Genomic DNA, 13,004 nt, shown 5'->3' with positions numbered 1-13,004 from the left:
TGACTGATACGTAAAGCATCTCAAGCAGGTAAAACTACTTGACTGAAATCAAATCTACTTTGGTTGCTGAAAAAGTCTAAATTTGGTTTAAAACAATGCTTTACTAGTCTATCTCCCACACTGATAACAATGACAGTCCTATTCCATGCATGTTAATAGCCAAAGTGTCCTAACAAAACAGCTGTGTAACACTGTTGAAACAAGAGTTAAAAACAAATAACACAGTAGAAACAAATCGTTTTTTACCACTTTGGCTTTACCCAGAGGTAGAAAGGTTGCATTCAGAACTTTAGATGATGAATGGTGGAAAGCAGACACCATGTCTAACTTTTAGACATGCCCCAAATAAGAAAAAAAAAAACATGTCAGCAGTACCCAAACAAATCCCAGAGTCTGACCATTGAAGGCATTTCTTTCTTGCTTTCACTTCACAGACCTTTACTTTGGTCCTGAAATGGCACATTAACATTTGGAACACATCCACACATCATCCATTAACCAATCCCTTTGCCCACTCTCCCTCCTTCACCCCTCCCAGCACACTCTTCCCTTTTCCAAATCATTAATAGAATGTAAATCCCATCATCACCATCACTTGCCATGTCTTTCAACAGATGTTGACAGGCTCCATATTTTATAGGTCAGCAGCTGAGCTCCCGGGCCAGTTAAAAAGGGTGAACTCAAAGGCTGCTTGGAAAAAAGGAGTAACAGAGAGAAAGATGAGACGACAAACTGCAGTGCAGCGTAGGTTTTTTTTTTCCCTTTTTCTTTTGACAAATCTTCAAAACTTATGTTAGCAACATTGACAGCAAGCAACACATTTGTCAGACTGTTTGCAGACTGCTTTTAGAAGTCCTATGAGACTGGCTCTGCTGGCTACAAGTAGAAAGGGCGAGAGGACTAGCACTCATGACTGCTCAGCAGTAGAAGATGAGGCAGAGAAGCAAAAAGGTGGCAGATACTGTAGAAACTGTATGGATGGAAAGACAAATGTCTGCAGACATAAAGTCGAAAAATGGGAACATAATCGACTATTCAGAATAAAACAGACAGAACTAATGAATTTTTGAAGACGTTTTGTAAGAAAACCTGTCGTATACTCGAGTTTAGAAGCTCCCCACATCCCAGGGTTTTGGGGCAAAAGTCTCACATCTTTGAAAAAGTGCAGTCTTTCAACTTGAGTTCCTCTGAATGTGGGCCCAGATCGCTCTTATTTTCAGTGATTACATCCTTCACCAGCCAGAACACTGTGCAGTTTTGAGACCTGCTGACAAGAGGAAATGTGCTAAGGAACTAAAATGCACCTAAACCTTAGAACAGGGAAAGCTTTGCAGATTGACTCATTTTACTTTGAAGAAAGACCCAAAAAGAAAAAAAACAACAACATGCCATTAACATGCCTGTATGAAACGTATGATCATTGCTTTTCAGTTGTCATTTTAAATCTGTGTTGCTTTTTTTCACCAAATTAGAATGGAGCATGTAAAAAAATATTGAGAAACAATCATTTGAAAGAAATGTCTGATTCATTACACTTTTCTTGCCTTTATTGTCCTAGGATTTGTGTCTGTCTACTCTTAGTTACCAAATCCAAAAAAATAAAATAAAGAAATTCCTTTTTTTTTTTTTGGCAAACTCTTAGAATCTCATATATTTTAAGCATGAGTGTGAAAGAAAACACAGCTGTGTCTTGGGAAAGAGTGTTCATCAATAACTGATGGGAGTATTTCATATCAGAATGTTCATGGATCAGAAATAAAACTATCTGACTAAAGCTGTTGGATTTCATGTTGGCCCACTTATGACTCATTTATACTGAAGTAAATGCACTTATGAAATGTTGCCTCATTTCTTTAAGTAATGACAGGTTTTTTTCTTATCCTTATGATATCCCAGCATAAATTTTGTTTTTTAAGGGGTTAGAGTATTTTGATCTTCCTGTAAAGCACAACTTAAAGTAGAGAACCAGTGAAGATCTTGCAAACAAGGGGATTTGAGAGAGTGACAGAACAAGAGACAAAAAAGGTGCCCCCATTAGGTGTAAATCAATCACATACAGGAAGCAATTCAGGCTAGCACAGGTAGAGAGGAAATTAGAGAAAACCTAGGAAACCACACTTGTGAACACACACATAGATGTTTTAACTAGTGTTATTGAGACTCGCAGGAAATTGGACAGTCAGGAAGTAACGCTGGACGTTGGGCGGAGATTGTTGTGTCGTGGAGGGTCCGTTCTATTCTGTCTGCTGTTTTAAATAGCAACAAGAAATTGGTTTCCTCTTGATAACACTGGGTCACTGTTGGGGGTTCACCAGTTTCAGCTCACCTGCTGTACTTCTGAATAAATCCTCATTTTTTTCTGCCTGACACTAGGTCCTAAGACACTCATGTTCTGTTGATTGGGAGTTACTGTGTATTGCCAACACTTAAGTACTTTGTTCTCAAAGGGAGAAAAACAATCTCATTTTTATAAATAATTTAGCATTATATATTCTGTTTTATTTCCACAATTCACTGAGCTGACACATCTCTATAAAAAATCTTCAAAGTCATCCATAAGTGTCAGAAGAAGGTTTGACTGCTGAAACTGGGAACAATATACTTTATCATTGCACAAATCCCCACAGACAACTTTTATCATTTCAAGGAACTCTACATAATAAAATGCAGCAAAACTTAGCAACAGTGTAATGAAGAGGAGGCAAATCCAAATAACAAGCACAGGTGGAAGCAAATGAACAATCTTCTAAGGTAGGTGGATCATCAAAAGGGAGACAAGTTTATAGTTAAGATTAGTTATAACACTAAAAGAAATACAAATGTAAAACCAGCAAAAGACAAACATTTAGGGGGAAAAATAGTTTTTTAGAGGACTATTAATTTACAGGTACTAACAAGACACAAATTTTAAATAGTTCAAAGTGTGCAAAATCATTAGAGAAAACAAGGCCAAAGCTAACCAATTTTGGAAAGCAAACCAGAAAAATCCAAACACCTCAATGATCTTTCTACTTTAACTGCACTTTTTACCATGAGGCATCTGTAGGTGAAAAAAAGAAGAAACCGGTGTGTGAACCATCCGTTTCATTATAATGGTACAGACTCACAAGCAGTTACCAGCTGAAAAAGTCACAAGGAACACTAGTGTTAGATATTTGTAGTACTGTGAAACATAACCTCAGCTGATTGGCTATTTACCAAAAGAAGTAAAGAAATTTATAAACCTGACCTTCAAATTAGTGGCATTAACCCACAAAGATCTGATGCAACAAAGACCAGTTGAAGTCTCAGTTTTTAGAGGAAGCCTCAGGTGTTAACAGGAACTACTTCATGGTGCCTTTTGTATGAATATATCATTTACTCAGCCTGCTTATCATGCACTAGTATGACCGGCAGCAGCAGCTGTGCTGGAGCCAGCAAACTGGTTTTAAAAGGTTTTTTTTTTTTAATTTAGTCGAAAACAAATCCCTTACTCTCTTTACAGTGTTAAGTCAACTGTACAGTAAACCCCACCCCCTGCTAAGAACCATGTTTCACCTTGAGGTCTCCTCTTAAAATGCTGACTAATCATTGTGCAGACTGACATCCTGCTGACCGATTCTGAAATACCAAAGTTAAATTACAAATACACACTCATACACATGCAGAAAAAAAAATTAGATGTTTTGATCCAATCAAGTACAGATAAAGACATTTTTCACTGATTAGTATTAGAGTAGCTGGCCCTCTCAGCTTCTGATCCAAGATGGTCTATGTTTTTACGTCGCATCAGCCACACCGCTACTCAACTGCTGTACAGCAGCCATAATTTAATTTCTGTATATAAACCTTCACTCCTCCAAAAGAAATGATCTTTCAGGTTGTATTATTTGATTTTAAAGGTAAAAGCAGTTATGCAGTTCTGGCCACTTATCTGCTGAGCAACATGTAAGACAGACATGTTTGCAACAAAGAGAAATTTTCACCTATATAGACTGATGAGTCAGACACTGAATGTTTATAGCAAGTTTTTTTTTGTTATGTAGCTTGTTGAGTGTAGTAAACTCTCCGGTAACATGTATGAGAAAATTTTTTTTTAACAACACTTGAAATGATACGTCTCAAAGAACTTTGCCACTACTTTGACATAGAGAAACACTATATAGACACATGGTTAAAGGTTTTTTTTTCTTTTAACCTTTAGACACAATAATAAAGACTAGAAATGTATCTAGAGAACACTGATTGTTGGAGGTAAAATACGATCTTAAAAGGAATATCTGAAAGCAAAAATGTCATTTAATAACTAAATGTAAGTGTAATGTTCCTGGTGAGGTTGAGAGTAAGAGCTTTTCACGGCGCTTTCCTGAGTTGGAGGCAGCAGGTGGGAAAGTAATCGGTGTGTGGGAAGAAAAGAATGGTGCTGTACCTGGCTGATGTTTCTTGGGGATTTAGTAGCATGTGTGACTCAAAGAAGGGGTTAGAGTATTTTGATCTTCCTGTTGAGCACAACTTAAAGTAGAGAACCAGTGTAGATCTTTTCTTTTTCTTTAGGTATTAGGTCACTTATAAATCTTGAGATCCTTTAAAAGCTCATAAATCGTCCCTGTGTACAGGTTGGTAGATGCTAACCACACAAGCTACCTGCTTCAAAAGTAATACTAGCAGCTCAAAAGAACACTAGACTTTTACAGTATCTTTCTTTTCCATCAGATAAGTGTATTCAGCCAGAGTAACTAACATGTTCAGTTTAAAGTTATAGAGTACTACTGTTATTAAGTACTACTTGCATAAACTGTATAAAATTTCTGAGACTGGAATTATTTTAGGACTTGTAACCCAATTTTTATTCTAAGATTATTAAAGAAATAATCCAAGCTGGAGTTAATTCTCAAACTAGATTCGTCTACTAAAGGAAGTGGCAAATTGTAAAACACAGACTACCAGATGGTGCAAAATCAGTGAATTGTATTAATATTTACAAAATATACAAGTTGATCAACAATTATTAAAGTCCAGAATGGTTCCCTAATCCAAGGAATCCAACAGTTCTTACTGATGTTGAGAGGAACAACAAAAGTTAAATCCAATTCTTTCTGAAGCGGCCAGTCCAGAGTGAAGATTTTATGGCCTGATGTCCTCAACCAAATCAGAAGAGCTTTCTTCAATGCCAGAAGTTGTGTTTTTTTTTCCCGGATCCGCTAGTGGGTTAGCTCGCCAGTCTGGTCACATAATACCAGACAATCCATGATTTATCCTGTAGTACACTCCTTAGACTAGGAATCTGCAACACACCTGGCCTGTATAAACAGGCCTAAATAATCAGTTCACATGTACATGCATTTTGTTATAGTTAACTAAATTTACCTAATAATCATGCAACTTATGTAAATTCAATTTCTTTTTGCTTGTTTTCTTTTACAGAACAGTAGTGTTTTATTTAAGTTGGTAATATAATCAACTCACAAGCTAGAAAAGCTAGTGCTGGCTTACCAGCTCCCAAACACGCACTCACCAGTTCCCTCTTGACAAATCGTGATCGTAACATTTAGCCGAATGTTCACATGTCTGTAAGTTAACAGAGGCGCACAATTGAAAGATACATAATAAACATTTGACAACTGCTTAGAAATAGACCAGATGCCTACCTGCACGTCAGGATCCGACAGCGTCTCCTGCCTAAGGTGCGCTCAGCAGCCATATAAGCCGTAGCTGTCAATTTAGGACGCTGACGTGCAGCTGTCACATGACGTCAAAATGACGATCACATGACTGTCACATAACGGCTTGTGTTGAATAAATTAAGGAAAGGAGGATTTAAATTAAATTTTTAAATAAAATAATTAAAATTAAATCTAACAAAATAGAAAATAAAGTAAATGAATTAAATCTAATATAGAAAAATTATCCTGGTTACAGACTGCAGACATTTGCTTTGGAATTGATCCTGGTCCAATTAGGCAATAATTTGACTTTTCAATGAAAACTTTTCCCTAATTCTTTAAAGGGAAATCAATCCGACTGCTGTTTGTACTGCAGGTAGGTAGGTAGGTAGGTAGGTACATTGATTTATATAGCACTTTTCAGCACAAGGCGACTCAAGGTAACTGACAGTGGATAAAAACTCTGAACTAACCCTTAAAGGCATCACCAATTCTTCAATTAGCAGATTTAGGTTCAAAATACTTTGGTCAGCTGTTGAATCAATGTATGTAAAACAGAATTAACCAACTTAATTTTGCTGGATAAGCTAAATAACCAAATTGAACATCTACATTTTACATCCAGCAACTCCATTTCTAATTGTCAGACGTTGGAAAAAAATCACAAGAAGGTAAAAGAACAGCATCAAAGCATTTCCGTAACTAACTCCTAATTAAACTGCATGAGCATTTGCGTCCTTGTCTTTGCACGTAGCAGCAAAAGATGTAATAAAACAAAGTTCAGAGGAGCAAAGAGAATAACAAAACCCTTATAGCATGGTAGGACCTAAAAAAGGAGCTGGGGCCCTATTAATAATTAATCAACCATTTCGTATCTTTTAATCAAGTCGATAAATGTTAGGTAGAAAATGGATTTTAAAAGAGAAAGGGCTGGGCATCGCTGTAATGAGAATGGTCCGTGGCTTGCTAACAAGAGCATTTGAGTCTACCACTCAGGCAGAGGGGAGATTATTCTTCCATGGTTTTGATGATAGATGGTATCCTCTAAATGCTCTTGTGCTATGACACTATAGTGGGTTCAAGACAGATAGAGATAAAGAAGATTAATTTTAAATCTAATTTTCCTGCTGTAATTATTATGTATCTCTACACATTTGGAACAGATATACTTAGGGTCTTGCTCACATCTGATGTAGTGCAACATTTTTGAGGCAATTTGAAATCTATCATCTCACCAAAATCTTGTGCAATAGCAAATACACTTTGCTTTAGCCTCATCTCTATTCTCTGCTCATTTTAAAAACATGCCAATATTTGTAATTTTACTCGAAGTTGACCAATCTGGGGTTTTCTTTGACAGACACAGAAGTTTAGTCTTCTTACTCACTAGTATTTCTTCTTAAAGTTTTTACTTTTATTCCTTTTTTCCACGTTTTCTTTCAAATTTTCCTTATGTCTAGTCTCTTTTCCTTCAATGTGTTTTATTTTTGGATCTCTTCACCATCTCTGCCAGAGTCAGAGTTCCCCCTTTAAATTTCATTTAAGTGTCCAGACTTTTTTTTGTCATGTGAAATGGTGCTGTAAAGGGCTTCTGAATTCTTTTGACCCGCAAGGTAGTTGTGGGCCCAGAAATGTTGGTAAAGGATGTCAAAACATGACAGAAGCACAAAGTTTATGTTCCACACATCCCCTACCTTCACAGCCACAAATCTGCTCTGTCTCACCAGAAAATGTGTAAAAGTTGAATTATTTTTGCCTTCTCAAAAATACAGTCACGTCAAAACTCACTTTCACTCAGTTCTATTCCTGTGTTTGTGCAGGAAAGTGCCCATTTGACATTATAGGGAGAGCAAAATGTGATTGACAAAAACCAAATAAATAAAAAAATAAAACAACATATCTCTTTTTTTGATAGAAGGACATTCAGGGATGCTCAACACATGGATAAAAAACACTAATCTTTTAGCTAAACATGTTTCAGAATATGTTTCCTAACTCCCAGAGGAACATCAACCTGGTACAGCGTCATTCTGTCTTCCCACACACCTCCTGCGATTATTTTTCAACCTGCTGCCACCACCCCAGGAACAAGAAACCCTATTTCTTTTTCATGTGTCGTCACCCCCACCTTCCTTAATCATTTGTGAATCGTGGTGTGCGTCGTTTTAAAAGTGGAACAGAGGATTTTAAAAATGCTCCCTTGCAGCTTCAGTGTAAATAGATATATAATTAACATAAAGTGCTTGTAGGGAGGGTAGAAAAGCAGAGATTATGCATTTCTCGCACAAGAAACCGGCTCACTTTTATGATAAGGCACACTGGTATGAGGCTGACTTAAAAGTATAATTGGAAGAAAAAACTCGGTGATGTGAGCACATTGCTGAAACCGAGACCATCTCATGTTGAACAAAAAGGGAAATGCAGCATTTTTTCTACACTTAGTCATCACACTACATGATGACTAAAACGTGCTGGAAAACTACATACAGTCATACTGTACAGCAGTTGGAAGAATAAAGCACTACCAGTGTTATAGGGTTAGCAAAACCTGATGTTTTTCAGCTACTCTACCCTCTTCTCTTTAAACAGGAGTCTCAGATGCAACTGAACCACCCACACGACTGGCAGCCCTGGTACACATTGCAAAACATAAACAAGTTACTGTCCCTTAATGAGAGTTGGTCTTCTAAGTTGCATAAGGCAGTGCACTTGGCTAACATGTTTGAATCCAGAAGTCTGCATTACCTCACTCATGCTATAAGATTTAGAAAAAATATATATATTGGAGCTAATGGGATTGTAAAGCAATTCTTTGGAGGCAGGACATCTAACTGAAACAGCAGAAAAGAATCCTCCGCCTTCATTCTGCTAATATGCAAACTCCTCAATCCATCTTGTACTCTGCCCTCCCAAAGGATATATTCTTTGTTACATGGGTAGAAAAACCTACACAAAATACGGATCCTCAGAAACATCTTTGTTTTTAGCTGGGAGGCTTTGGACTTCCTGACAGTATGCTTCAGGATGTGTTTGCACAGATGCACACTTTAAGTATTTTGTGTATACTATCTTTTCCTTTTACCCTGATGAGAGCTGTAGGAGGAAATGGAAAGGAAAATGTGATATAATTACATAATTCCTTTTATTTAAAACATTAAAAGAAGAAAAAGTTAACTTTGTGTGTGCAGAATTTGAGCTTACTACTACACTTTTAGCTAACAAACAGAATTTTACCTAAGTAATTATAAAATGCCTCTAGATTTACTCTATAAAAAAAAATGAAAGGCCAAGAAATACTTGAAGGCATGCATATTGCCTAGCACCTTTCATACCAGGGTTTTAAACTAAGATCATTTTTGGTTGTCTTTTATTCCTTCAATTGGGTTCTCTCTCTGTACAGAAGTTTTATGAAAGTTTTAAGCTTATACTTTTGCTGTAATATAGAAAATTCTGAACGGTTCAGAAACATTTTAACACCACTGGAAATGTAGAAAAAGAGCACTACACATTGAGAATCATCCCATTACACAATTTAACACCGTGCATCCTACGCAGCAGACTGGAAAATTAGAGCCCTCTATATTGAGCACCTCAACCCTAAAGTGGTAAATCGGATGCTGCCACATGCTGCTGGGTTTTCTCCACATATCACAGTGCGTGTCATTGGAAGTGAAGGCAGGCCACTGGCAAGAAGCGAAGAATTACAGCACTTTGCCTTTAATAGACTCTGCTGGTGACTATGCTAACAGCTACACCTTTGAGCTGCCCAGCTACTGAGAGAGGGGCTATGACAGGCATGAAATGTCACCACTGGGACAAACAAAGCTACCGAGACAGTTAAAGTCAGTTAAAGAAGGTGAGAGTGACATGAAGCACACAATACCTTTGAAAGTGTTATACTGTGAAGCTGTGCTAGGATGCACAGCGGAGAATAAACTGATGTTTGGGCTGTAGACGAGGGAGCAGTGCACAGGAAGTTCAGGCTGTCTGAGACCTAAGGTTTTCCGAACATAGGGGGCCACTTTGAATCTTATCGGCTGACTTCTTGTACAGTTTCTATTGTATAGTTTAAATCAAAACTAGTGTCTGGGTCAATGCATAAAAAGAACAGTTTGGGAATATGTTCAAGTTTGAGCTGCGCTGTGTGTTTGGATACTGAACAACAAAACATGAAGGCTACAATTAGTTGTATATTACTTTTGCTTGATGAAATTCAAGCTGATGTTAATCATTTTACTTTAGGATAAATTTTTGCCATGACATACACTTCTCAAGGATACCAGTTGTTTCGACTTCAGAAGCAGAATCTTATGGCGCTTTTGGGAAACATTGGTATGTCAAGATTTTTACATTTGTAATGACAGGTCATTGTGTTTTTGAAGTTGTTTGTTATTTTGTGCGGGTTAGTGTGCCTTCTCGGAGTTTTTTAATCTGCCCCTTTTGTTTTGGGTTTTATTTTTTTCATACTTTTTTATACTTTATTATTTAGCTAACTGAATTATGACAAAATTACTGGTAAAATGTATGACACTGACTGTGGCTCTAAAGCATACCTGGAGATGTGGTGCTTAGGACCCCCTTCATACTGGATGATCATCCCACTATTACATAAAAAAGCTGGAACATGGGTGGTCTTACCATGATCTTGGTTAAGTCTTTAAGTGTGTATTAAAACAACAATAGGGTCCCAATTCAACATGTTAGAGTTTGATGATTATGAGCATGCATGGTGGCAGAGTATGCGGGGTCCATGTGGAATTGCGGTGCTTGTAGGGACAATGTATTCTTGGCGTGGAGCTTGGCCACACCCTACAACCATGATTGCGACAAGTTCATGGACACAACCTGGTGCAGATGCGTATAAGTGTGGCAGTAGCACCACTCTAGTTTGGTGAGATTTTCCAATGGATAGTTGCATCTGGACATGGTCTGAGAGAGTCATGTGTATTGAGAATGGTCAGGGTGCAGGAGAGCATATTGAAGAAGTAGAAAGAGGCAGAAAAAATTAACATTTGGCAAGTGCTGAGAGTGCAGCAGCATCATGATTACCTTTACATTGAAGGAGATTTTACAAATTTGCCACGATCCAGCCACATCCTAATAAGTTGTGCAGGTTGGGGCAAGTGTGGTGGGATTGTCATTAAATGTGACAGAGGCCTTATCAGCAGACCACTTTAAAATGATAAACTGAAGGTACTGCCAATAGTGCTGAAACTGCATACCTAATTTAGAATTTTTTATTCTAACCTTCAGTGTACATCACTTCTCTTTAAATGTACCATTTGTAAAAACCTGTCCATGCAGGTTTTTCTTTCTACTAATTTGGCCTTGAAAAACTGTACCAGGCAGGGATCAGAAGTGTGTGCAATAAACAAGAAAAGTGTAAAAAGAATGAATTCAGGGATCTTTTTATTGCACAGCACTGACCTGTGCAGAATAAAATCAAATCACATTGTCTGGATACCCCTCCATGTTTTGAAATATCCGTTTCTGTCTTCTTTTGTATTAAATAGAAAAAACTGTAAACCAAAGGAAGGCAAGAAAGGAAAATCAATGACTGTGCAGGGATAAAAAAAAGTTGATGACAATGGACAATATGCTGCTCTTCTGACTTAATAAAAAGTTAAAGAGGCGAGTGAATTATACATGACTATATGGAAAGACATCAGCCTGCACATCCATAAAATTGTCAGCTGTGTATTAACGATTCCCTTTGTCGAACTCTGTCCCAGCACACACCAGCCTCCACTGCGATCATCTGTGCACATTTGGCAGCACGTCTTCAAACACGGCAATGCAAGAGGTTCTCCTTCATTTATCATTCTCCAAATAAGCTCTACTAAAGGGATATGGTGAAGAAAAAAAAATGATAGAAGCAGCAGTGGGAGCTCTCCTTGGCACACACTCCACTACTGATACCAATTGTATGAATTCAAATATTTATACTGCTCCTTCTGAGACTAAAGAGCGGCTCTGTATGTGAGCAAACTATAAATTCCAGGAGAACATGTGATCTGATAGTTAAGCAGGTTATTAATATTTATTTTGCATACATAGCATATTGCTTTTTAACCTTTTTATACACCGTGTTGTTGGGAAAGACAAAGAAAACGAACCATTCTGACCTTCGTTTTATGACATCCGGTGCCGCTTTCCATGAAGCAGCGTCTCACATTTCTCACTATTTACATGCAGCCACCCTGATGCAGAATATTAAAGGTGCTGCAAGCTCCACAGGGGCATGCAGAGGGGACGAAAGACTACAGGGCAGGCTCCGAGACCCAGGGGATGATGTATGTGTGAAAACGGCAGCCTGGTCTGGGAGGCTGACATCGCCACAGAGGTAATTAGATACTTAGATGTCATGTTCAACAAGCTCCCTCTCTTGCTCCTTCTGCTTTTTCCACCTCTCCTCTCCCTACTTCTCGGTTCCTCTGTCCACCCCCCTCATCTTCTCAGATGACTAATTTGGCACATTTGGACACAAGAGAGAAAAAAAGTAGTACTAGAAAAAAGATGCTCCATTTTTTAAACTAGTGTATGTGTGGGAATTATGGAGGATTCACACTCAAATGACACCATAATTTTAACCTCTTCAACTCAGCCCCTGTAGACCCCAAACTCAAATTTAATTGTATTGACAGGAGTTGTAAAAACCCAAAGCATGTCATCATAAATTCTACTCCAGATCAAATTCTTGTCAGAAATGTCAGCTCACATTAGAAGTAAATCTGATGTGTTTGCAGCTCTTAATGGGCAGTCCTTTGTTCTGTTTTTCAGTCACATATTCATTCACTCTCCACTAAGTCTCTGAGGAATGATTACTGTTCAGAGCTCAGTCAGATTTTCTGTAATTATTAGCTTTTGTTTCTGGCTGTTTTTCAGGCTTGTAATTATCTTAGAACGCATTAAAGTGGTCAATGATTCTGGACAATTTGTTTCTGCTGTATTCAGACTGGATAAGTTGTGAAAAGAGTAACATGAGTCAGCAGATTCTGCAGGTTACTTGACTTGAATAAGTAACAAACTTCAAATTAGACTGTAGATGGGGTGGGTCGAAAACCCAGCTCAGGCACTTTAAATCTGTATTCTGCCATAACAGACATTTTACACAAAACAGCTCCTGGAAAGATGAGGGTTGGTCAGACATCATAAATGAAGGGTTCTCTTAATGCTAGATAAAACAATCTTCAATAAATATCAAACATACACATACAGGTGCTGGTCATAAAATTAGAATATCATGAAAAAGTAGATTGATTTCAGTAATTCCATTTAAAAAGTGAAACTTGTATATTATATTCATACATTACATACAAACTCATATATTTCAAATGTTTATTTCGTTTAATTTTGATGATT

At 37.6% G+C, this 13,004-nt stretch overlaps 1 protein-coding gene and 1 long non-coding RNA gene across 7 annotated transcripts in view; both read right to left on the bottom strand.

Moving 5' to 3' along the window:
• The window catches only part of sdk2b (sidekick cell adhesion molecule 2b), a 292,476-nt gene that overhangs the window by 172,812 nt on the left and 106,660 nt on the right, over positions 1–13,004 (bottom strand). The gene's annotated exons all lie outside the window — the stretch shown is intronic.
• On the bottom strand, positions 5,172–5,752 carry LOC112451471. 2 transcript variants are annotated; one of them, XR_003040298.2, is made up of 3 exons: positions 5,628–5,752; positions 5,495–5,547; positions 5,172–5,279 (listed from the first exon to the last, which is right to left on the bottom strand). It is a non-coding gene; the product is annotated as an uncharacterized LOC112451471 (long non-coding RNA). The 2 variants fall into 2 exon arrangements; XR_003040297.2 differs by having other exon boundaries at positions 5,172–5,547.

Source organism: Kryptolebias marmoratus, linkage group LG17 (genome assembly GCF_001649575.2).
Source record: "Kryptolebias marmoratus isolate JLee-2015 linkage group LG17, ASM164957v2, whole genome shotgun sequence".
In the NCBI taxonomy this organism is placed as follows: Eukaryota; Metazoa; Chordata; class Actinopteri; order Cyprinodontiformes; family Rivulidae; genus Kryptolebias; species Kryptolebias marmoratus.
Note: the sequence above shows the minus strand (reverse complement) of the source record. Positions and strands in the feature narration are given on the sequence as shown.